General features: G+C 39.5%; 50 non-coding genes across 50 annotated transcripts; all 50 read left to right on the forward strand.

Moving 5' to 3' along the window:
* The first annotated feature begins 19 nt into the window (after positions 1-19).
* Positions 20-92, forward strand: trnam-cau. Its single transcript has one exon. It is a non-coding gene; the product is annotated as a tRNA-Met (tRNA).
* A 1320-nt stretch (positions 93-1412) lies between these two features.
* trnam-cau lies at positions 1413-1485 on the forward strand. The gene has a single exon. It is a non-coding gene; the product is annotated as a tRNA-Met (tRNA).
* Positions 1486-1756: 271 nt separating this feature from the next.
* Positions 1757-1829, forward strand: trnam-cau. The gene has a single exon. It is a non-coding gene; the product is annotated as a tRNA-Met (tRNA).
* Positions 1830-2456: 627 nt separating this feature from the next.
* trnam-cau lies at positions 2457-2529 on the forward strand. The gene has a single exon. It is a non-coding gene; the product is annotated as a tRNA-Met (tRNA).
* Positions 2530-2806: 277 nt separating this feature from the next.
* Positions 2807-2879, forward strand: trnam-cau. Its single transcript has one exon. It is a non-coding gene; the product is annotated as a tRNA-Met (tRNA).
* Positions 2880-3152: 273 nt separating this feature from the next.
* On the forward strand, positions 3153-3225 carry trnam-cau. The gene has a single exon. It is a non-coding gene; the product is annotated as a tRNA-Met (tRNA).
* Positions 3226-3507: 282 nt separating this feature from the next.
* trnam-cau lies at positions 3508-3580 on the forward strand. The gene has a single exon. It is a non-coding gene; the product is annotated as a tRNA-Met (tRNA).
* Positions 3581-4195: 615 nt separating this feature from the next.
* On the forward strand, positions 4196-4268 carry trnam-cau. Its single transcript has one exon. It is a non-coding gene; the product is annotated as a tRNA-Met (tRNA).
* Positions 4269-5249: 981 nt separating this feature from the next.
* trnam-cau lies at positions 5250-5322 on the forward strand. Its single transcript has one exon. It is a non-coding gene; the product is annotated as a tRNA-Met (tRNA).
* Positions 5323-5600: 278 nt separating this feature from the next.
* trnam-cau lies at positions 5601-5673 on the forward strand. Its single transcript has one exon. It is a non-coding gene; the product is annotated as a tRNA-Met (tRNA).
* Positions 5674-5945: 272 nt separating this feature from the next.
* On the forward strand, positions 5946-6018 carry trnam-cau. The gene has a single exon. It is a non-coding gene; the product is annotated as a tRNA-Met (tRNA).
* Positions 6019-6291: 273 nt separating this feature from the next.
* Positions 6292-6364, forward strand: trnam-cau. The gene has a single exon. It is a non-coding gene; the product is annotated as a tRNA-Met (tRNA).
* A 271-nt stretch (positions 6365-6635) lies between these two features.
* Positions 6636-6708, forward strand: trnam-cau. The gene has a single exon. It is a non-coding gene; the product is annotated as a tRNA-Met (tRNA).
* A 284-nt stretch (positions 6709-6992) lies between these two features.
* Positions 6993-7065, forward strand: trnam-cau. Its single transcript has one exon. It is a non-coding gene; the product is annotated as a tRNA-Met (tRNA).
* A 275-nt stretch (positions 7066-7340) lies between these two features.
* On the forward strand, positions 7341-7413 carry trnam-cau. The gene has a single exon. It is a non-coding gene; the product is annotated as a tRNA-Met (tRNA).
* Positions 7414-7683: 270 nt separating this feature from the next.
* On the forward strand, positions 7684-7756 carry trnam-cau. Its single transcript has one exon. It is a non-coding gene; the product is annotated as a tRNA-Met (tRNA).
* Positions 7757-8027: 271 nt separating this feature from the next.
* On the forward strand, positions 8028-8100 carry trnam-cau. Its single transcript has one exon. It is a non-coding gene; the product is annotated as a tRNA-Met (tRNA).
* A 276-nt stretch (positions 8101-8376) lies between these two features.
* On the forward strand, positions 8377-8449 carry trnam-cau. Its single transcript has one exon. It is a non-coding gene; the product is annotated as a tRNA-Met (tRNA).
* Positions 8450-9081: 632 nt separating this feature from the next.
* On the forward strand, positions 9082-9154 carry trnam-cau. The gene has a single exon. It is a non-coding gene; the product is annotated as a tRNA-Met (tRNA).
* A 272-nt stretch (positions 9155-9426) lies between these two features.
* trnam-cau lies at positions 9427-9499 on the forward strand. The gene has a single exon. It is a non-coding gene; the product is annotated as a tRNA-Met (tRNA).
* Positions 9500-10123: 624 nt separating this feature from the next.
* trnam-cau lies at positions 10124-10196 on the forward strand. Its single transcript has one exon. It is a non-coding gene; the product is annotated as a tRNA-Met (tRNA).
* Positions 10197-10479: 283 nt separating this feature from the next.
* trnam-cau lies at positions 10480-10552 on the forward strand. Its single transcript has one exon. It is a non-coding gene; the product is annotated as a tRNA-Met (tRNA).
* A 278-nt stretch (positions 10553-10830) lies between these two features.
* Positions 10831-10903, forward strand: trnam-cau. Its single transcript has one exon. It is a non-coding gene; the product is annotated as a tRNA-Met (tRNA).
* Positions 10904-11175: 272 nt separating this feature from the next.
* Positions 11176-11248, forward strand: trnam-cau. The gene has a single exon. It is a non-coding gene; the product is annotated as a tRNA-Met (tRNA).
* Positions 11249-11523: 275 nt separating this feature from the next.
* Positions 11524-11596, forward strand: trnam-cau. The gene has a single exon. It is a non-coding gene; the product is annotated as a tRNA-Met (tRNA).
* Positions 11597-11873: 277 nt separating this feature from the next.
* trnam-cau lies at positions 11874-11946 on the forward strand. Its single transcript has one exon. It is a non-coding gene; the product is annotated as a tRNA-Met (tRNA).
* Positions 11947-12568: 622 nt separating this feature from the next.
* Positions 12569-12641, forward strand: trnam-cau. Its single transcript has one exon. It is a non-coding gene; the product is annotated as a tRNA-Met (tRNA).
* A 277-nt stretch (positions 12642-12918) lies between these two features.
* trnam-cau lies at positions 12919-12991 on the forward strand. Its single transcript has one exon. It is a non-coding gene; the product is annotated as a tRNA-Met (tRNA).
* A 622-nt stretch (positions 12992-13613) lies between these two features.
* On the forward strand, positions 13614-13686 carry trnam-cau. The gene has a single exon. It is a non-coding gene; the product is annotated as a tRNA-Met (tRNA).
* Positions 13687-13969: 283 nt separating this feature from the next.
* Positions 13970-14042, forward strand: trnam-cau. The gene has a single exon. It is a non-coding gene; the product is annotated as a tRNA-Met (tRNA).
* Positions 14043-14312: 270 nt separating this feature from the next.
* On the forward strand, positions 14313-14385 carry trnam-cau. The gene has a single exon. It is a non-coding gene; the product is annotated as a tRNA-Met (tRNA).
* A 272-nt stretch (positions 14386-14657) lies between these two features.
* Positions 14658-14730, forward strand: trnam-cau. Its single transcript has one exon. It is a non-coding gene; the product is annotated as a tRNA-Met (tRNA).
* Positions 14731-15008: 278 nt separating this feature from the next.
* On the forward strand, positions 15009-15081 carry trnam-cau. Its single transcript has one exon. It is a non-coding gene; the product is annotated as a tRNA-Met (tRNA).
* A 622-nt stretch (positions 15082-15703) lies between these two features.
* Positions 15704-15776, forward strand: trnam-cau. Its single transcript has one exon. It is a non-coding gene; the product is annotated as a tRNA-Met (tRNA).
* Positions 15777-16058: 282 nt separating this feature from the next.
* On the forward strand, positions 16059-16131 carry trnam-cau. The gene has a single exon. It is a non-coding gene; the product is annotated as a tRNA-Met (tRNA).
* Positions 16132-16406: 275 nt separating this feature from the next.
* Positions 16407-16479, forward strand: trnam-cau. The gene has a single exon. It is a non-coding gene; the product is annotated as a tRNA-Met (tRNA).
* Positions 16480-16756: 277 nt separating this feature from the next.
* Positions 16757-16829, forward strand: trnam-cau. Its single transcript has one exon. It is a non-coding gene; the product is annotated as a tRNA-Met (tRNA).
* A 281-nt stretch (positions 16830-17110) lies between these two features.
* On the forward strand, positions 17111-17183 carry trnam-cau. The gene has a single exon. It is a non-coding gene; the product is annotated as a tRNA-Met (tRNA).
* Positions 17184-17459: 276 nt separating this feature from the next.
* On the forward strand, positions 17460-17532 carry trnam-cau. Its single transcript has one exon. It is a non-coding gene; the product is annotated as a tRNA-Met (tRNA).
* A 276-nt stretch (positions 17533-17808) lies between these two features.
* On the forward strand, positions 17809-17881 carry trnam-cau. The gene has a single exon. It is a non-coding gene; the product is annotated as a tRNA-Met (tRNA).
* Positions 17882-18158: 277 nt separating this feature from the next.
* Positions 18159-18231, forward strand: trnam-cau. The gene has a single exon. It is a non-coding gene; the product is annotated as a tRNA-Met (tRNA).
* A 269-nt stretch (positions 18232-18500) lies between these two features.
* On the forward strand, positions 18501-18573 carry trnam-cau. The gene has a single exon. It is a non-coding gene; the product is annotated as a tRNA-Met (tRNA).
* Positions 18574-18851: 278 nt separating this feature from the next.
* Positions 18852-18924, forward strand: trnam-cau. The gene has a single exon. It is a non-coding gene; the product is annotated as a tRNA-Met (tRNA).
* A 973-nt stretch (positions 18925-19897) lies between these two features.
* trnam-cau lies at positions 19898-19970 on the forward strand. Its single transcript has one exon. It is a non-coding gene; the product is annotated as a tRNA-Met (tRNA).
* Positions 19971-20241: 271 nt separating this feature from the next.
* trnam-cau lies at positions 20242-20314 on the forward strand. The gene has a single exon. It is a non-coding gene; the product is annotated as a tRNA-Met (tRNA).
* Positions 20315-20583: 269 nt separating this feature from the next.
* On the forward strand, positions 20584-20656 carry trnam-cau. Its single transcript has one exon. It is a non-coding gene; the product is annotated as a tRNA-Met (tRNA).
* Positions 20657-20934: 278 nt separating this feature from the next.
* On the forward strand, positions 20935-21007 carry trnam-cau. Its single transcript has one exon. It is a non-coding gene; the product is annotated as a tRNA-Met (tRNA).
* A 273-nt stretch (positions 21008-21280) lies between these two features.
* On the forward strand, positions 21281-21353 carry trnam-cau. Its single transcript has one exon. It is a non-coding gene; the product is annotated as a tRNA-Met (tRNA).
* Positions 21354-21630: 277 nt separating this feature from the next.
* On the forward strand, positions 21631-21703 carry trnam-cau. The gene has a single exon. It is a non-coding gene; the product is annotated as a tRNA-Met (tRNA).
* Positions 21704-21977: 274 nt separating this feature from the next.
* Positions 21978-22050, forward strand: trnam-cau. Its single transcript has one exon. It is a non-coding gene; the product is annotated as a tRNA-Met (tRNA).
* Positions 22051-22054: the final 4 nt, after the last annotated feature.

Raw genomic sequence — 22054 nt, forward strand, 5'->3', positions numbered from 1 at the left:
TGGATATTTTACAAGAAGGGCCTCGTTAGCGCAGTAGGTAGCGCGTCAGTCTCATAATCTGAAGGTCGTGAGTTCGATCCTCACATGGGGCAGCAAACCTTTTAAAAAGACAGTGTTGGCTGAAAAGGAATTGACTGTCTTTTTGGACTTTCACACAATACATACTTTTGTCAAGGTGGATACCACATCGTAAGGTCCATATCGATATGTATTACTTTAGAATGAAATCAATCTTTTTTTCTCAGGGGTTGTCGAATTTCAGACAATACATACATTTTGGCACGGTGGTTTTAACATCACTGTAAAAATCTGCCGTTCGGGAATCTATATTTTTTTCTTCATTTTGGATATTTTACAAGAAGGTCCTCGTTAGCGCAGTAGGTAGCGTGTCAGTCTCATAATCTGAAGGTCGTGAGTTTGATCCTCACACGGGGCAGCAAACATTTCAAAAAGACAGTGTTTGGTGAAAATGAATGCACTGCTGTTTTGGACTTTCACACAATACATACTTTTGTCAAGGTGGATACCACATCGTAAGGTCCATATCGATATGTATTACTTTAGAATGAAATCAATCTTTTTTTCTCAGGGGTTGTCGAATTTCAGACGATACATACATTTTGGCACGGTGGTTTCAACATCACTGTAAAAATCTGACGTTCGGTAGTGATATTTTTTTCTTCATTTTGGATATTTTGGCAAAAAGGGCCTCGTTAGCGCAGTAGGTAGTGCGTCAATATCATAATCTGAAGGTCATGAGTTCGATCCTCACACGGGGCAGCAAAGCTTTCAAAAAGACAGTGTTGGCTGAAGATGAAGTGAAAATGAATTCACTGTCGTTTTGGACTTTCAAACAATACATACTTTTGTCAAGGTGGATACCACATCGTAAGGTCCATATCGATATGTATTACTTTAGAATGAAATCAATCTTTTTGTCTCAGGGGTTGTCGAATTTCAGACGATACATACATTTTGGCACGGTGGTTTCAACATCACTGTAAAAATCTGCCGTTCGGGAATCGATATTTTTTTCTTCATTTTGGATATTTTTACAAGAAGGGCCTCGTTAGCGCAGTAGGTAGTGCGTCAGTCTCATAATCTGAAGGTCGTGAGTTCGATCCTCACACGGGGCAGCAAACCTTTAAAAAGACAGTGTTGGCTGAAGGTGAAAATGAATTCACTGTTGTTTTGGACTTTCACACAATACATACTTTTGTCAAGGTGGATACCACATCGTAAGGTCCATATCGATATGTATTACTTTAGATTGAAATCAATCTTTTTTCTCAGGGGTTGTCGAATTTCAGACCATACATACATTTTGGCACGGTGGTTTCAACATCACTGTAAAAATCTGCCGTTCGGGAATCGATATTTTTTTCTTCATTTTGGATATTTTTACAAGAAGGGCCTCGTTAGCGCAGTAGGTAGCGCGTCAGTCTCATAATCTGAAGGTCGTGAGTTCGATCCTCACACGGGGCAGCAAACCTTTCAAAAAGACAGTGTTGGCTGAAAAGGAATTGACTGTTGTTTTGGACTTTCACACAATACATACTTTTGTCAAGGTGGATACCACATCGTAAGGTCCATATCGATATGTATTACTTTAGAATGAAATCAATCTTTTTTCTCAGGGGTTGTCGAATTTCAGACGATACATACATTTTGGCACGGTGGTTTCAACATCACTGTAAAAATCTGACGTTCGGGAATCGATATTTTTTTCTTCATTTTGGATATTTTTACAAGAAGGGCCTCGTTAGCGCAGTAGGTAGCGTGTCAGTCTCATAATCTGAAGGTCGTGAGTTCGATCCTCACACGGGGCAGCAAACCTTTCAAAAAGACAGTGTTTGGTGAAAATGAATTCACTGTTGTTTTGGACTTTCACACAATACATACTTTTGTCAAGGTGGATACCACATCGTAAGGTCCATATCGATATGTATTACTTTAGAATGAAATCAATCTTTTTTCTCAGGGGTTGTCGAATTTCAGACCATACATACATTTTGGCACGGTGGTTTCAACATCACTGTAAAAATCTGACGTTCGGTAGTGATATTTTTTTCTTCATTTTGGATATTTTGGCAAAAAGGGCCTCGTTAGCGCAGTAGGTAGTGCGTCAATATCATAATCTGAAGGTCGTGAGTTCGATCCTCACACGGGGCAGCAAAGCTTTCAAAAAGACAGTGTTGGCTGAAGATGAAGTGAAAATGAATTCACTGTTGTTTTGGACTTTCACACAATACATACTTTTGTCAAGGTGGATACCACATCGTAAGGTCCATATCGATATGTATTACTTTAGAATGAAATCAATCTTTTTTTCTCAGGGGTTGTCGAATTTCAGACGATACATACATTTTGGCACGGTGGTTTCAACATCACTGTAAAAATCTGACGTTCGGGAATCGATATTTTTTTTCTTCATTTTGGATATTTTTGCAAGAAGGGCCTCGTTAGCGCAGTAGGTAGCGCGTCAGTCTCATAATCTGAAGGTCGTGAGTTCGATCCTCACACGGGGCAGCAAACCTTTCAAAAAGACAGTGTTGGCTGAAGGTGAAAATGAATTCACTGTTGTTTTGGACTTTCACACAATACATACTTTTGTCAAGGTGGATACCACATCGTAAGGTCCATATCGATATGTATTACTTTAGAATGAAATCAATCTTTTTTTCTCAGGGGTTGTCGAATTTCAGACCATACATACATTTTGGCACGGTGGTTTCAACATCACTGTAAAAATCTGACGTTCGGGAATCGATATTTTTTTCTTCATTTTGGATATTTTACAAGAAGGGCCTCGTTAGCGCAGTAGGTAGCGTGTCAGTCTCATAATCTGAAGGTCGTGAGTTCGATCCTCACACGGGGCAGCAAACCTTTCAAAAAGACAGTGTTGGCTGAAAAGGAAATCACTGTTGTTTTGGACTTTCACACAATACATACTTTTGTCAAGGTGGATACCACATCGTAAGGTCCATATCGATATGTATTACTTTAGAATGAAATCAATCTTTTTTTCTCAGGGGTTGTCGAATTTCAGACCAGACATACATTTTGGCACGGTGGTTTCAACATCACTATAAAAATCTGACGTTCGGTATCAATATTTTTTTTTCTTCTTTTTGGATATTTTTTCAAGAAAGGCCTCGTTAGCGCAGTAGGTAGCGCGTCAGTCTCATAATCTGAAGGTTGTGAGTTCGATCCTCACACGGGGCAGCAAAACTTTCAAAAGACAGTGTTGGCTCAAGATTAAGTGAAAATGAATTCACTGTTGTTTTGGACTTTCACACAATACACACTTTTGTCAAGGTGGATACCACATCATAAGGTCCATATCGATATGTATTACTTTAGAATGAAATCAATCTTTTTTCTCAGGGGTTGTCGAATTTCAGACCGATACATACATTTTGGCACGGTGGTTTCAACATCACTGTAAAAATCTGACGTTCGGGAATCGATATTTTTTTTTTCATTTTGGATATTTTTGCAAGAAGGGCCTCGTTAGCGCAGTAGGTAGCGCGTCAGTCTCATAATCTGAAGGTCGTGAGTTCGATCCTCACACGGGGCAGCAAACCTTTCAAAAAGACAGTGTTGGCTGAAAATGAATTCACTGTTGTTTTGGACTTTCACACAATACATACTTTTGTCAAGGTGGATACCACATCGTAAGGTCCATATCGATATGTATTACTTTAGAATGAAATCAATCTTTTTTCTCAGGGGTTGTCGAATTTCAGACGATACATACATTTTGGCAAGGTGGTTTCAACATCACTGTAAAAATCTTACGTTCGGGAATCAATATTTCTTTCTTCATTTTGGATATTTTTGCAAGAATGGCCTCGTTAGCGCAGTAGGTAGCGCGTTAGTCTCATAATCCTAAGGTCGTGAGTTCGATCCTCACACGGGGCAGCAAACCTTTCAAAAAGACAGTGTTGGCTGAAAAGTGAATTCACTGTTGTTTTGGACTTTCACACAATACATACTTTTGTCAAGGTGGATACCACATCGTAAGGTCCATATCGATATGTATTACTTTAGAATGAAATCAATCTTTTTTCTCAGGGGTTGTCGAATTTCAGACCATACATACATTTTGGCACGGTGGTTTCAACATCACTGTAAAAATCTGACGTTCGGTATGATATTTTTTTTCTTCATTTTGGATATTTTGGCAAAAAGGGCCTCGTTAGCGCAGTAGGTAGCGCGTCAGTCTCATAATCTGAAGGTCGTGAGTTCGATCCTCACACGGGGCAGCAAAGCTTTCAAAAAGACAGTGTTGGCTGAAGATGAAGTGAAAATGAATTCACTGTCATTTTGGACTTTCACACAATACATACTTTTGTCAAGGTGGATACCACATCGTAAGGTCCATATCGATATGGATTACTTTAGAATGAAATCAATCTTTTTTCTCAGGGGTTGTCGAATTTCAGACGATACATACATTTTGGCAAGGTGGTTTCAACATCACTGTAAAAATCTGACGTTCGGGAATCGATATTTTTTTTCTTCATTTCGGATAGTTTTGCAAGATTGGCCTCGTTAGTGCAGTCGGTAGCGCGTCAGTCTCATAATCTGAAGGTCGTGAGTTCGATCCTCACACCGGGCAGCAAACCTTTCAAAAAGACAGTGTTGGCTGAAGGTGAAAATGAATTCCCTGTTGTTTTGGACTTTCACACAATACATACTTTTGTCAAGGTGGATACCACATCGTAAGGTCCATATCGATATGTATTACTTTAGAATGAAATCAATCTTTTTTCTCAGGGGTTGTCGAATTTCAGACCATACATACATTTTGGCACGGTGGTTTCGACATCACTGTAAAAATCTGACGTTCGGGAATCGATATTTTTTTCTTCATTTTGGATATTTTTACAAGAAGGGCCTCGTTAGCGCAGTAGGTATCGTGTCAGTCTCATAATCTGAAGGTCGTGAGTTCGATCCTCACACGGGGCAGCAAACCTTCCAAAAAGACAGTGTTGGCTGAAAAGTGAAAATTCACTGTTGTTTTGGACTTTCACACAATACATACTTTTGTCAAGGTGGATACCACATCGTAAGGTCCATATCGATATGTATTACTTTAGAATGAAATCAATCTTTTTTTCTCAGGGGTTGTCGAATTTCAGACGATACATACATTTTGGCACGGTGGTTTCAACATCACTGTAAAAATCTGACGTTCGGTATCGATATTTTTTTCCTTCATTTTGGATATTTTTACAAGAAGGGCCTCGTTAGCGCAGTAGGTAGCGCGTCAGTCTCATAATCTGAAGGTCGTGAGTTCGATCCTCACACGGGGCAGCAAAACCTTTCAAAAAGACAGTGTTGGCTGAAGGTGAAAATGAATTCACTGCTGTTTTGGACATTCACACAATACATACTTTTGTCAAGGTGGATACCACATCGTAAGGTCCATATCGATATGTATTACTTTAGATTGAAATCAATCTTTTTTCTCAGGGGTTGTCGAATTTCAGACCAGACATACATTTTGGCACGGTGGTTTCAACATCACTGTAAAAATCTGACGTTCGGGAATCAATATTTTTTTCTTCATTTTGGATATTTTTGCAAGAAGGGCCTCGTTAGCGCAGTAGGTAGCGCGTCAGTCTCATAATCTGAAGGTCGTGAGTTCGATCCTCACACGGGGCAGCAAACCTTTCAAAAAGACAGTGTTGGCTGAAAATGAATTCACTGTTGTTTTGGACTTTCACACAATACATACTTTTGTCAAGGTGGATACCACATCGTAAGGTCCATATCGATATGTATTACTTTAGAATGAAATCAATCTTTTTTTCTCAGGGGTTGTCGAATTTCAGACCATACATACATTTTGGCACGGTGGTTTCAACATCACTGTAAAAATCTGAACGTTCGGAATCGATATTTTTTTCTTCATTTTGGATATTTTTGCAAGAAGGGCCTCGTTAGCGCAGTAGGTAGCGCGTCAGTCTCATAATCTGAAGGTCGTGAGTTCGATCCTCACACGGGGCAGCAAACCTTTCAAAAAGACAGTGTTGGCTGAAAATGAATTCACTGTTGTTTTGGACTTTCACACAATACATACTTTTGTCAAGGTGGATACCACATCGTAAGGTCCATATCGATATGTATTACTTTAGAATGAAATCAATCTTTTTTCTCAGGGGTTGTCGAATTTCAGACCATACATACATTTTGGCACGGTGGTTTCAACATCACTGTAAAAATCTGACGTTCGGGAATCGATATTTTTTTTTCTTCATTTTGGATATTTTTGCAAGAAGGGCCTCGTTAGCGCAGTAGGTAGCGCGTCAGTCTCATAATCTGAAGGTCGTGAGTTCGATCCTCACACGGGGCAGCAAACCTTTCAAAAAGACAGTTTTGGGTGAAAATGAATTCACTGTCGTTTTGGACTTTCACACAATACATACTTTTGTCAAGGTGGATACCACATCGTAAGGTCCATATCGATATGTATTACTTTAGAATGAAATCAATCTTTTTTCTCAGGGGTTGTCGAATTTCAGACGATACATACATTTTGGCACGGTGGTTTCAACATCACTGTAAAAATCTGACGTTCGGGAATCGATATTTTTTTCTTCATTTTGGATATTTTTACAAGAAGGGCCTCGTTAGCGCAGTAGGTAGCGCGTCAGTCTCATAATCTGAAGGTCGTGAGTTCGATCCTCACACGGGGCAGCAAACCTTTCAAAAAGACAGTGTTGGCTGAACATTAAGTAAAAATGAATTCACTGTTGTTTTGGACTTTCACACAATACATACTTTTGTCAAGGTGGATACCACATCGTAAGGTCCATATCGATATGTATTACTTTAGAATGAAATCAATCTTTTTTTCTCAGGGGTTGTCGAATTTCAGACCATACATACATTTTGGCACGGTGGTTTCAACATCACTGTAAAAATCTGACGTTCGGTATCGATATTTTTTTTTCTTCTTTTTGGATATTTTTTCAAGAAGGGCCTCGTTAGCGCAGTAGGTAGCGCGTCAGTCTCATAATCTGAAGGTCGTGAGTTCGATCCTCACACGGGGCAGCAAACCTTCTAAAAAGACAGTGTTGGCTGAAGGTGAAAATGAATACACTGTTGTTTTGGACTTTCACACAATACATACTTTTGTCAAGGTGGATACCACATCGTAAGGTCCATATCGATATGTATTACTTTAGAATGAAATCAATCTTTTTTCTCAGGGGTTGTCGAATTTCAGACCATACATACATTTTGGCACGGTGGTTTCAACATCACTGTAAAAATCTGACGTTCGGGAATCGATATTTTTTTCTTCATTTTGGATATTTGCAAGAAGGGCCTCGTTAGCGCAGTAGGTAGCGCGTCAGTCTCATAATCTGAAGGTCGTGAGTTCGATCCTCACACGGGGCAGCAAACCTTTCAAAAAGACAGTGTTGGCTGAAAATGAATTCACTGTTGTTTTGGACTTTCACACAATACATACTTTTGTCAAGGTGGATACCACATCGTAAGGTCCATATCGATATGTATTACTTTAGAATGAAATCAATCTTTTTTCTCAGGGGTTGTCGAATTTCAGACCATACATACATTTTGGCACGGTGGTTTCAACATCACTGTAAAAATCTGAAGTTCGGGAATCGATATTTTTTCTTCATTTTGGATATTTTTGCAAGAATGGCCTCGTTAGCGCAGTAGGTAGCGCGTCAGTCTCATAATCTGAAGGTCGTGAGTTCGATCCTCACACGGGGCAGCAAACCTTTCAAAAAGACAGTGTTGGCTGAAAAATGAATTCACTGTTGTTTTGGACTTTCACACAATACTACTTTTGTCAAGGTGGATACCACATCGTAAGGTCCATATCGATATGTATTACTTTAGAATGAAATCAATCTTTTTTCTCAGGGGTTGTCGAATTTCAGACGATACATACATTTTGGCACGGTGGTTTCAACATCACTGTAAAAATCTGCCGTTCGGGAATCTATATTTTTTTCTTCATTTTGGATATTTTTACAAGAAGGGCCTCGTTAGCGCAGTAGGTAGCGCGTCAGTCTCATAATCTGAAGGTCGTGAGTTCGATCCTCACACGGGGCAGCAAACCTTTCAAAAAGACAGTGTTGGCTGAAGGTGAAAATGAATTCACTGTTATTTTGGACTTTCACACAATACATACTTTTGTCAAGGTGGATACCACATCGTAAGGTCCATATCGATATGTATTACTTTAGAATGAAATCAATCTTTTTTCTCAGGGGTTGTCGAATTTCAGACCATACATACATTTTGGCACGGTGGTTTCAACATCACTGTAAAAATCTGACGTTCGGTATCGATATTTTTTTCTTCTTTTTGGATATTTTTACAAGAAGGGCCTCGTTAGCGCAGTAGGTAGCGCGTCAGTCTCATAATCTGAAGGTCGTGAGTTCGATCCTCACACGGGGCAGCAAAGCTTTTAAAAAGACAGTGTTGGCTGAAGGTGAAAATGAATACACTGTCGTTTTGGACTTTCACACAATACATACTTTTGTCAAGGTGGATACCACATCGTAAGGTCCATATCGATATGTATTACTTTAGAATGAAATCAATCTTTTTTCTCAGGGGTTGTCGAATTTCAGACCATACATACATTTTGGCACGGTGGTTTCAACATCACTGTAAAAATCTGAAGTTCGGTATCAATATTTTTTTTTCTTCTTTTTGGATATTTTTACAAGAAGGGCCTTGTTAGCGCAGTAGGTAGCGTGTCAGTCTCATAATCTGAAGGTCGTGAGTTCGATCCTCACACGGGGCAGCAAACCTTTCAAAAAGACAGTGTTGGCTGAAAGAAGTGAAAATGAATTCACTGTTGTTTTGGACTTTCACACAATACATACTTTTGTCAAGGTGGATACCACATCGTAAGGTCCATATCGATATGTATTACTTTAGAATGAAATCAATCTTTTTTCTCAGGGGTTGTCGAATTTCAGACCATACATACATTTTGGCACGGTGGTTTCAACATCACTGTAAAAATCTGACGTTCGGGAATCGATATTTTTTTTCTTCATTTCGGATATTTTTGCAAGATTGGCCTCGTTAGCGCAGTAGGTAGCGCGTCAGTCTCATAATCTGAAGGTCGTGAGTTCGATCCTCACACGGGGCAGCAAACCTTTCAAAAAGACAGTGTTGGCTGAAAATGAATTCACTGTCGTTTTGGACTTTCACACAATACATACTTTTGTCAAGGTGGATACCACATCGTAAGGTCCATATCGATATGTATTACTTTAGAATGAAATCAATCTTTTTGTCTCAGGGGTTGTCGAATTTCAGACGATACATACATTTTGGCACGGTGGTTTCAACATCACTGTAAAAATCTGACGTTCGGGAATCGATATTTTTTTCTTCATTTTGGATATTTTTGCAAGAAGGGCCTCGTTAGCGCAGTAGGTAGCGCGTCAGTCTCATAATCTGAAGGTCGTGAGTTCGATCCTCACACGGGGCAGCAAACCTTTCAAAAAGACAGTGTTGGCTGAAAATGAATTCACTGTTGTTTTGGACTTTCACACAATACATACTTTTGTCAAGGTGGATACCACATCGTAAGGTCCATATCGATATGTATTACTTTAGAATGAACTCAAATCTTTTTTTCTCAGGGGTTGTCGAATTTCAGACCATACATACATTTTGGCAAGGTGGTTTCAACATCACTGTCAAAATCTGACGTTCGGTATGATATTTTTTTCTTCATTTTGGATATTTTGGCAAGAAGGGCCTCGTTAGCGCAGTAGGTAGTGCGTCAGTCTCATAATCTGAAGGTCATGAGTTCGATCCTCACACGGGGCAGCAAAGCTTTCAAAAAGACAGTGTTGGCTGAAGAAGGTGAAAATGAATTCACTGTCATTTTGGACTTTCACACAATACATACTTTTGTCAAGGTGGATACCACATCGTAAGGTCCATATCGATATGTATTACTTTAGAATGAAATCAATCTTTTTTCTCAGGGGTTGTCGAATTTCAGACGATACATACATTTTGGCACGGTGGTTTCAACATCACTGTAAAAATCTGACGTTCGGGAATCGATATTTTTTTCTTCATTTTGGATATTTTTGCAAGAAGGGCCTCGTTAGCGCAGTAGGTAGCGCGTCAGTCTCATAATCTGAAGGTCGTGAGTTCGATCCTCACACGGGGCAGCAAACCTTTCAAAAAGACAGTGTTGGCTGAAGATGAAGGTGAAAATGAATTCACTGTTGTTTTGGACTTTCACACAATACATACTTTTGTCAAGGTGGATACCACATCGTAAGGTCCATATCGATATGTATTACTTTAGAATGAAATCAATCTTTTTTCTCAGGGGTTGTCGAATTTCAGACGATACATACATTTTGGCACGGTGGTTTCAACATCACTGTAAAAATCTGACGTTCGGGAATCGATATTTTTTTCTTTATTTTGGATATTTTTGCAAGAAGGGCCTCGTTAGCGCAGTAGGTAGCGCGTCAGTCTCATAATCTGAAGGTCGTGAGTTCGATCCTCACACGGGGCAGCAAACCTTTCAAAAAGACAGTGTTGGCTGAAGGTGAAAATGAATTCACTGCTGTTTTGGACTTTCACACAATACATACTTTTGTCAAGGTGGATACCACATCGTAAGGTCCATATCGATATGTATTACTTTAGAATGAAATCAATCTTTTTGTCTCAGGGGTTGTCGAATTTCAGACGATACATACATTTTGGCAAGGTGGTTTCAACATCACTGTAAAAATCTGACGTTCGGGAATCGATATTTTTTTCTTCATTTTGGATATTTTTGCAAGAAGGGCCTCGTTAGCGCAGTAGGTAGCGCGTCAGTCTCATAATCTGAAGGTCGTGAGTTCGATCCTCACACGGGGCAGCAAACCTTTCAAAAAGACAGTGTTGGCTGAAAATGAATTCACTGTTGTTTTGGACTTTCACACAATACATACTTTTGTCAAGGTGGATACCACATCGTAAGGTCCATATCGATATGTATTACTTTAGAATGAAATCAATCTTTTTTTCTCAGGGGTTGTCGAATTTCAGACCATACATACATTTTGGCACGGTGGTTTCAACATCACTGTAAAAATCTGACGTTCGGTATGATATTTTTTTCTTCTTCTTTTTGGATATTTTGCAAAAAGGGCCTCGTTAGCGCAGTAGGTAGCGCGTCAGTCTCATAATCTGAAGGTCGTGAGTTCGATCCTCACACGGGGCAGCAAAGCTTTCAAAAAGACAGTGTTGGCTGAAGGTGAAAATGAATTCACTGTCATTTTGGACTTTCACACAATACATACTTTTGTCAAGGTGGATACCACATCGTAAGGTCCATATCGATATGTATTACTTTAGAATGAAATCAATCTTTTTTCTCAGGGGTTGTCGAATTTCAGACGATACATACATTTTGGCACGGTGGTTTCAACATCACTGTAAAAATCTGACGTTCGGGAATCAATTTTTTTCTTCATTTTGGATATTTTTGCAAGAATGGCCTCGTTAGCGCAGTAGGTAGCGCGTCAGTCTCATAATCTGAAGGTCGTGAGTTCGATCCTCACACGGGGCAGCAAACCTTTCAAAAAGACAGTGTTGGCTGAAGGTGAAAATGAATTCACTGTTGTTTTGGACTTTCACACAATACATACTTTTGTCAAGGTGGATACCACATCGTAAGGTCCATATCGATATGTATTACTTTAGAATGAAATCAATCTTTTTTCTCAGGGGTTGTCGAATTTCAGACCAGACATACATTTTGGCACGGTGGTTTCAACATCACTGTAAAAATCTGACGTTCGGGAATCTATATTTTTTTCTTCATTTTGGATATTTTTACAAGAAGGGCCTCGTTAGCGCAGTAGGTAGCGCGTCAGTCTCATAATCTGAAGGTCGTGAGTTCGATCCTCACACGGGGCAGCAAACCTTTCAAAAAGACAGTGTTGGCTGAAAATGAATTCACTGTTGTTTTGGACTTTCACACAATACATACTTTTGTCAAGGTGGATACCACATCGTAAGGTCCATATCGATATGTATTACTTTAGAATGAAATCAATCTTTTTTTCTCAGGGGTTGTCGAATTTCAGACCATACATACATTTTGGCACGGTGGTTTCAACATCACTGTCAAAATCTGACGTTCGGTAGTGATATTTTTTTCTTCATTTTGGATATTTTTGCAAAAAGGGCCTCGTTAGCGCAGTAGGTAGTGCGTCAGTCTCATAATCTGAAGTCGTGAGTTCGATCCTCACACGGGGCAGCAAAGCTTTCAAAAAGACAGTGTTGGCTGAAGGTGAAAATGAATTCACTGTCATTTTGGACTTTCACACAATACATACTTTTGTCAAGGTGGATACCACATCGTAAGGTCCATATCGATATGTATTACTTTAGAATGAAATCAATCTTTTTTTCTCAGGGGTTGTCGAATTTCAGACCATACATACATTTTGGCACGGTGGTTTCAACATCACTGTAAAAATCTGACGTTCGGTATCGATATTTTTTTTTCTTCTTTTTGGATATTTTTTCAAGAAGGGCCTCGTTAGCGCAGTAGGTAGCGCGTCAGTCTCATAATCTGAAGGTCGTGAGTTCGATCCTCACACGGGGCAGCAAACCTTTCAAAAAGACAGTGTTGGCTGAAGGTGAAAATGAATTCACTGTTGTTTTGGACTTTCACACAATACATACTTTTGTCAAGGTGGATACCACATCGTAAGGTCCATATCGATATGTATTACTTTAGAATGAAATCAATCTTTTTTCTCAGGGGTTGTCGAATTTCAGACCATACATACATTTTGGCACGGTGGTTTCGACATCACTGTAAAAATCTGACGTTCGGGAATCGATATTTTTTTCTTCATTTTGGATATTTTTACAAGAAGGGCCTCGTTAGCGCAGTAGGTAGCGCGTCAGTCTCATAATCTGAAGGTCGTGAGTTCGATCCTCACACGGGGCAGCAAACCTTCCAAAAAGACAGTGTTGGCTGAAGGTGAAAATGAATTCACTGTTGTTTTGGACTTTCACACAATACATACTTTTGTCAAGGTGGATACCACATCGTAAGGTCCATATCGATATGTATTACTTTAGAATGAAATCAATCTTTTTTCTCAGGGGTTGTCGAATTTCAGACGATACATACATTTTGGCAAGGTGGTTTCAACATCACTGTAAAAATCTTACGTTCGGGAATCGATATTTTTTTCTTCATTTTGGATATTTTTGCAAGAATGGCCTCGTTAGCGCAGTAGGTAGCGCGTTAGTCTCATAATCCTAAGGTCGTGAGTTCGATCCTCACACGGGGCAGCAAACCTTTCAAAAAGACAGTGTTGGCTGAAAAGGAATTCACTGTTGTTTTGGACTTTCACACAATACATACTTTTGTCAAGGTGGATACCACATCGTAAGGTCCATATCGATATGTATTACTTTAGAATGAAATCAATCTTTTTTCTCAGGGGTTGTCGAATTTCAGACCGATACATACATTTTGGCACGGTGGTTTCAACATCACTGTAAAAATCTGACGTTCGGGAATCAATATTTTTTTCTTCATTTTGGATATTTTTGCAAGAAGGGCCTCGTTAGCGCAGTAGGTAGCGCGTCAGTCTCATAATCTGAAGGTCGTGAGTTCGATCCTCACACGGGGCAGCAAAGCTTTCAAAAAGACAGTGTTGGCTGAAGATGAAGTGAAAATGAATTCACTGTCGTTTTGGACTTTCACACAATACATACTTTTGTCAAGGTGGATACCACATCGTAAGGTCCATATCGATATGTATTACTTTAGAATGAAATCAATCTTTTTTCTCAGGGGTTGTCGAATTTCAGACGATACATACATTTTGGCACGGTGGTTTCAACATCACTGTAAAAATCTGACGTTCGGGAATCGATATTTTTTTTCTTCATTTCGGATATTTTTGCAAGATTGGCCTCGTTAGCGCAGTAGGTAGCGCGTCAGTCTCATAATCTGAAGGTCGTGAGTTCGATCCTCACACGGGGCAGCAAACCTTTCAAAAAGACAGTGTTGGGTGAAAATGAATTCCCTGTTGTTTTGGACATTCACACAATACATACTTTTGTCAAGGTGGATACCACATCGTAAGGTCCATATCGATATGTATTACTTTAGAATGAAATCAATCTTTTTGTCTCAGGGGTTGTCGAATTTCAGACATACATACATTTTGGCACGGTGGTTTCAACATCACTGTAAAAATCTGACGTTCGGGAATCGATATTTTTTTCTTCATTTTGGATATTTTACAAGAAGGGCCTCGTTAGCGCAGTAGGTAGCGCGTCAGTCTCATAATCTGAAGGTCGTGAGTTCGATCCTCACACGGGGCAGCAAACCTTTCAAAAAGACAGTGTTGGCTGAAAATGAATTCACTGTTGTTTTGGACTTTCACACAATACATACTTTTGTCAAGGTGGATACCACATCGTAAGGTCCATATCGATATGTATTACTTTAGAATGAAATCAATCTTTTTTCTCAGGGGTTGTCGAATTTCAGACGATACATACATTTTGGCACGGTGGTTTCAACATCACTGTAAAAATCTGACGTTCGGTATCGATATTTTTTTTTCTTCTTTTTGGATATTTTTACAAGAAGGGCCTCGTTAGCGCAGTAGGTAGCGCGTCAGTCTCATAATCTGAAGGTCGTGAGTTCGATCCTCACACGGGGCAGCAAACCTTTTAAAAAGACAGTGTTGGCTGAAGGTGAAAATGAATTCACTGTTGTTTTGGACTTTCACACAATACATACTTTTGTCAAGGTGGATACCACATCGTAAGGTCCATATCGATATGTATTACTTTAGAATGAAATCAATCTTTTTTCTCAGGGGTTGTCGAATTTCAGACCATACATACATTTTGGCACGGTGGTTTCAACATCACTGTAAAAATCTGACGTTCGGGAATCGATATTTTTTTTCTTCATTTTGGATATTTTTGCAAGAAGGGCCTCGTTAGCGCAGTAGGTAGCGCGTCAGTCTCATAATCTGAAGGTCGTGAGTTCGATCCTCACACGGGGCAGCAAACCTTTCAAAAAGACAGTGTTGGCTGAAGGTGAAAATGAATTCACTGTTGTTTTGGACTTTCACACAATACATACTTTTGTCAAGGTGGATACCACATCGTAAAGTCCATATCGATATTTATTACTTTAGAATGAAATCAATCTTTTTGTCTCAGGGGTTGTCGAATTTCAGACCATACATACATTTTGGCACGGTGGTTTCAACATCACTGTAAAAATCTGAAGTTCGGGAATCGATATTTTTTTCTTCATTTTGGATATTTTTGCAAGAATGTCCTCGTTAGCGCAGTAGGTAGCGCGTCAGTCTCATAATCTGAAGGTCGTGAGTTCGATCCTCACACGGGGCAGCAAACCTTTCAAAAAGACAGTGTTGGCTGAAAAGGAATTCACTGTTGTTTTGGACTTTCACACAATACATACTTTTGTCAAGGTGGATACCACATCGTAAGGTCCATATCGATATGTATTACTTTAGAATGAAATCAATCTTTTTTCTCAGGGGTTGTCGAATTTCAGACGATACATACATTTTGGCACGGTGGTTTCAACATCACTGTAAAAATCTGACGTTCGGGAATCTATATTTTTTTCTTCATTTTGGATATTTTTACAAGAAGGGCCTCGTTAGCGCAGTAGGTAGCGCGTCAGTCTCATAATCTGAAGGTCGTGAGTTCGATCCTCACACGGGGCAGCAAACCTTTCAAAAAGACAGTGTTGGCTGAAGATGAAGTGAAAATGAATTCACTGTTATTTTGGACTTTCACACAATACATACTTTTGTCAAGGTGGATACCACATCGTAAGGTCCATATCGATATGTATTACTTTAGAATGAAATCAATCTTTTTTCTCAGGGGTTGTCGAATTTCAGACCATACATACATTTTGGCACGGTGGTTTCGACATCACTGTAAAAATCTGACGTTCGGTATCGATATTTTTTTTCTTCTTTTTGGATATTTTTACAAGAAGGGCCTCGTTAGCGCAGTAGGTAGCGCGTCAGTCTCATAATCTGAAGGTCGTGAGTTCGATCCTCACACGGGGCAGCAAAGCTTTTAAAAAGACAGTGTTGGCTGAAGGTGAAAATGAATACACTGTGTTTTGGACTTTCACACAATACATACTTTTGTCAAGGTGGATACCACATCGTAAGGTCCATATCGATATGTATTACTTTAGAATGAAATCAATCTTTTTTCTCAGGGTTGTCGAATTTCAGACCATACATACATTTTGGCACGGTGGTTTCAACATCACTGTCAAAATCTGAAGTTCGGTATCGATATTTTTTTTCTTCATTTTGGATATTTTAAAAAGAAGTGCCTCGTTAGCGCAGTAGGTAGCGCGTCAGTCTCATAATCTGAAGGTCGTGAGTTCGATCCTCACACGGGGCAGCAAACCTTTCAAAAAGACAGTGTTGGCTGAAGGTGAAAATGAATTCACTGTCATTTTGGACTTTCACACAATACATACTTTTGTCAAGGTGGATACCACATCGTAAGGTCCATATCGATATGTATTACTTTAGAATGAAATCAATCTTTTTTCTCAGGGGTTGTCGAATTTCAGACGATACATACATTTTGGCACGGTGGTTTCAACATCACTGTAAAAATCTGAAGTTCGGGAATCGATATTTTTTTCTTCATTTTGGATATTTTTGCAAGAAGGGCCTCGTTAGCGCAGTAGGTAGCGCGTCAGTCTCATAATCTGAAGGTCGTGAGTTCGATCCTCACACGGGGCAGCAAACCTTTCAAAAAGACAGTGTTGGCTGAAGATGAAGTGAAAATGAATTCACTGTTGTTTTGGACTTTCACACAATACATACTTTTGTCAAGGTGGATACCACATCGTAAGGTCCATATCGATATGTATTACTTTAGAATGAAATCAATCTTTTTTCTCAGGGTTGTCGAATTTCAGACCATACATACATTTTGGCACGGTGGTTTCAACATCACTGTAAAAATCTGACGTTCGGGTATCGATATTTTTTTCTTCATTTTGGATATTTTTACAAGAAGGGCCTCGTTAGCGCAGTAGGTAGCGCGTCAGTCTCATAATCTGAAGGTCGTGAGTTCGATCCTCACACGGGGCAGCAAACCTTCTGAAAAGACAGTGTTGGCTGAAGGTGAAAATGAATACATTGTTGTTTTGGACTTTCACACAATACATACTTTTGTCAAGGTGGATACCACATCGTAAGGTCCATATCGATATGTATTACTTTAGAATGAAATCAATCTTTTTTCTCAGGGGTTGTCGAATTTCAGACCAGACATACATTTTGGCACGGTGGTTTCAACATCACTGTAAAAATCTGAAGTTCGGTATCGATATTTTTTTCTTCATTTTGGATATTTTTACAAGAAGGGCCTCGTTAGCGCAGTAGGTAGCGCGTCAGTCTCATAATCTGAAGGTCGTGAGTTCGATCCTCACACGGGGCAGCAAACCTTTCAAAAAGACAGTGTTGGCTGAAGGTGAAAATGAATTCACTGTGTTTTGGACTTTCACACAATACATACTTTTGTCAAGGTGGATACCACATCGTAAGGTCCATATCGATATGTATTACTTTAGAATGAAATCAATCTTTTTTCTCAGGGGTTGTCGAATTTCAGACGATACATACATTTTGGCACGGTGGTTTCAACATCACTGTAAAAATCTGACGTTCGGGAATCGATATTTTTTTCTTCATTTTGGATATTTTTGCAAGAAGGGCCTCGTTAGCGCAGTAGGTAGCGCGTCAGTCTCATAATCTGAAGGTCGTGAGTTCGATCCTCACACGGGGCAGCAAACCTTTCAAAAAGACAGTGTTGGCTGAAGGTGAAAATGAATTCACTGTTGTTTTGGACTTTCACACAATACATACTTTTGTCAAGGTGGATACCACATCGTAAGGTCCATATCGATATGTATTACTTTAGAATGAAATCAATCTTTTTTCTCAGGGGTTGTCGAATTTCAGACGATACATACATTTTGGCACGGTGGTTTCAACATCACTGTAAAAATCTGAAGTTCGGGAATCTATATTTTTTTCTTCATTTTGGATATTTTTATAAGAAGGGCCTCGTTAGCGCAGTAGGTAGCGCGTCAGTCTCATAATCTGAAGGTCGTGAGTTCAATCCTCACACGGGGCAGCAAACCTTTCAAAAAGACAGTGTTGGCTGAAAATGAATTCACTGTTGTTTTGGACTTTCACACAATACATACTTTTGTCAAGGTGGATACCACATCGTAAGGTCCATATCGATATGTATTACTTTAGAATGAAATCAATCTTTTTTCTCAGGGGTTGTCGAATTTCAGACCATACATACATTTTGGCACGGTGGTTTCAACATCACTGTCAAAATCTGACGTTCGGTATGATATTTTTTTCTTCATTTTGGATATTTTTGCAAAAAGGGCCTCGTTAGCGCAGTAGGTAGCGCGTCAGTCTCATAATCTGAAGGTCGTGAGTTCGATCCTCACACGGGGCAGCAAACCTTTCAAAAAGACAGTGTTGGCTGAAGGTGAAAATGAATTCACTGTCATTTTGGACTTTCACACAATACATACTTTTGTCAAGGTGGATACCACATCGTAAGGTCCATATCGATATGTATTACTTTAGAATGAAATCAATCTTTTTGTCTCAGGGGTTGTCGAATTTCAGACGATACATACATTTTGGCACGGTGGTTTCAACATCACTGTAAAAATCTGACGTTCGGTATCGATATTTTTTTCCTTCATTTTGGATATTTTTTCAAGAAGGGCCTCGTTAGCGCAGTAGGTAGCGCGTCAGTCTCATAATCTGAAGGTCGTGAGTTCGATCCTCACACGGGGCAGCAAACCTTTCAAAAAGACAGTGTTGGCTGAAGGTGAAAATGAATTCACTGTTGTTTTGGACTTTCACACAATACATACTTTTGTCAAGGTGGATACCACATCGTAAGGTCCATATCGATATGTATTACTTTAGAATGAAATCAATCTTTTTTCTCAGGGGTTGTCGAATTTCAGACCATACATACATTTTGGCACGGTGGTTTCAACATCACTGTAAAAATCTGACGTTCGGGAATCGATATTTTTTTTCTTCATTTTGGATATTTTTACAAGAAGGGCCTCGTTAGAGCAGTAGGTAGCGCGTCAGTCTCATAATCTGAAGGTCGTGAGTTCGATCCTCACACGGGGCAGCAAACCTTTCAAAAAGACAGTGTTGGCTGAAAATGAATTCACTGTTGTTTTGGACTTTCACACAATACATACTTTTGTCAAGGTGGATACCACATCGTAAGGTCCATATCGATATGTATTACTTTAGAATGAAATCAATCTTTTTTCTCAGGGGTTGTCGAATTTCAGACCATACATACATTTTGGCACGGTGGTTTCAACATCACTGTCAAAATCTGACGTTCGGTATGATTTTTTTTTCTTCATTTTGGATATTTTTTGGCAAGAAGGGCCTCGTTAGCGCAGTAGGTAGCGCGTCAGTCTCATAATCTGAAGGTCATGAGTTTGATCCTCACACGGGGCAGCAAAGCTTTCAAAAAGACAGTGTTGGCTGAAGGTGAAAATGAATTCACTGTCATTTTGGACTTTCACACAATACATACTTTTGTCAAGGTGGATACCACATCGTAAGGTCCATATCGATATGTATTACTTTAGAATGAAATCAATCTTTTTTCTCAGGGGTTGTCGAATTTCAGACGATACATACATTTTGGCACGGTGGTTTCAACATCACTGTAAAAATCTGACGTTCGGGAATCGATATTTTTTTCTTCATTTTGGATATTTTTTGCAAGAAGGGCCTCGTTAGCGCAGTAGGTAGCGCGTCAGTCTCATAATCTGAAGGTCGTGAGTTCGATCCTCACACGGGGCAGCAAACCTTTCAAAAAGACAGTGTTGGCTGAAAATGAATTCACTGTTGTTTTGGACTTTCACACAATACATACTTTTGTCAAGGTGGATACCACATCGTAAGGTCCATATCGATATGTATTACTTTAGAATGAAATCAATCTTTTTTCTCAGGGGTTGTCGAATTTCAGACCATACATACATTTTGGCACGGTGGTTTCAACATCACTGTAAAAATCTGACGTTCGGGAATCGATATTTTTTTCTTCATTTTGGATATTTTTACAAGAAGGGCCTCGTTAGCGCAGTAGGTAGCGCGTCAGTCTCATAATCTGAAGGTCGTGAGTTCGATCCTCACACGGGGCAGCAAACCTTTCAAAAAGACAGTGTTGGCTGAAAATGAATTCACTGTTGTTTTGGACTTTCACACAATACATACTTTTGTCAAGGTGGATACCACATCGTAAGGTCCATATCGATATGTATTACTTTAGAATGAAATCAATCTTTTTTCTCAGGGGTTGTCGAATTTCAGACCATACATACATTTTGGCACGGTGGTTTCAACATCACTGTAAAAATCTGACGTTCGGTATGATATTTTTTTCTTCATTTTGGATATTTTGGCAAAAAGGGCCTCGTTAGCGCAGTAGGTAGCGCGTCAGTCTCATAATCTGAAGGTCGTGAGTTCGATCCTCACACGGGGCAGCAAAGCTTTCAAAAAGACAGTGTTGGCTGAAGGTGAAAATGAATTCACTGTCATTTTGGACTTTCACACAATACATACTTTTGTCAAGGTGGATACCACATCGTAAGGTCCATATCGATATGTATTACTTTAGAATGAAATCAATCTTTTTGTCTCAGGGGTTGTCGAATTTCAGACGATACATACATTTTGGCAAGGTGGTTTCAACATCACTGTAAAAATCTTACGTTCGGGAATCGATATTTTTTTCTTCATTTTGGATATTTTTGCAAGAATGGCCTCGTTAGCGCAGTAGGTAGCGCGTCAGTCTCATAATCTGAAGGTCGTGAGTTCGATCCTCACACGGGGCAGCAAACCTTTCAAAAAGACAGTGTTGGCTGAAAATGGATTCCCTGTAGTTTTGGACATTCACACAATACATACTTTTGTCAAGGTGGATACCACATCGTAAGGTCCATATCGATATGTATTACTTTAGAATGAAATCAATCTTTTTTCTCCGGGGTTGGCGAATTTCAGACCATACATACATTTTGGCAAGGTGGTTTCAACATCACTGTAAAAATCTGACGTTCGGGGAATCAATATTTTTTTTCTTCATTTTGGATATTTTTACAAGAAGGGCCTCGTTAGCGCAGTAGGTAGCGCGTCAGTCTCATAATCTGAAGGTCGTGAGTTCGATCCTCACACGGGGCAGCAAACCTTTCAAAAAGACAGTGTTGGCTGATGGTGAAAATGAATTCACTGTTGTTTTGGACTTTCACACAATACATACTTTTGTCAAGGTGGATACCACATCGTAAGGTCCATATCGATATGTATTACTTTAGAATGAAATCAATCTTTTTTCTCAGGGGTTGTCGAATTTCAGACCATACATACATTTTGGCACGGTGGTTTCAACATCACTGTAAAAATCTGACGTTCGGGAATCGATATTTTTTTCTTCATTTTGGATATTTTTGCAAGATTGGCCTCGTTAGCGCAGTAGGTAGCGCGTCAGTCTCATAATCTGAAGGTCGTGAGTTCGATCCTCACACGGGGCAGCAAACCTTTCAAAAAGACAGTGTTGGCTGTGAAAATGAATTCACTGTTGTTTTGGACTTTCACACAATACATACTTTTGTCAAGGTGGATACCACATCGTAAGGTCCATATCGATATGTATTACTTTAGAATGAAATCAATCTTTTTTCTCAGGGGTTGTCGAATTTCAGACCATACATACATTTTGGCACGGTGGTTTCAACATCACTGTAAAAATCTGACGTTCGGTAATCGATATTTTTTTCTTCATTTTGGATATTTTTTGCAAGAAGGGCCTCGTTAGCGCAGTAGGTAGCGCGTCAGTCTCATAATCTGAAGGTCGTGAGTTCGATCCTCACACGGGGCAGCAA

Source organism: Oncorhynchus gorbuscha, unplaced genomic scaffold (genome assembly GCF_021184085.1).
Source record: "Oncorhynchus gorbuscha isolate QuinsamMale2020 ecotype Even-year unplaced genomic scaffold, OgorEven_v1.0 Un_scaffold_1096, whole genome shotgun sequence".
NCBI classification, from domain to species: Eukaryota; Metazoa; Chordata; class Actinopteri; order Salmoniformes; family Salmonidae; genus Oncorhynchus; species Oncorhynchus gorbuscha.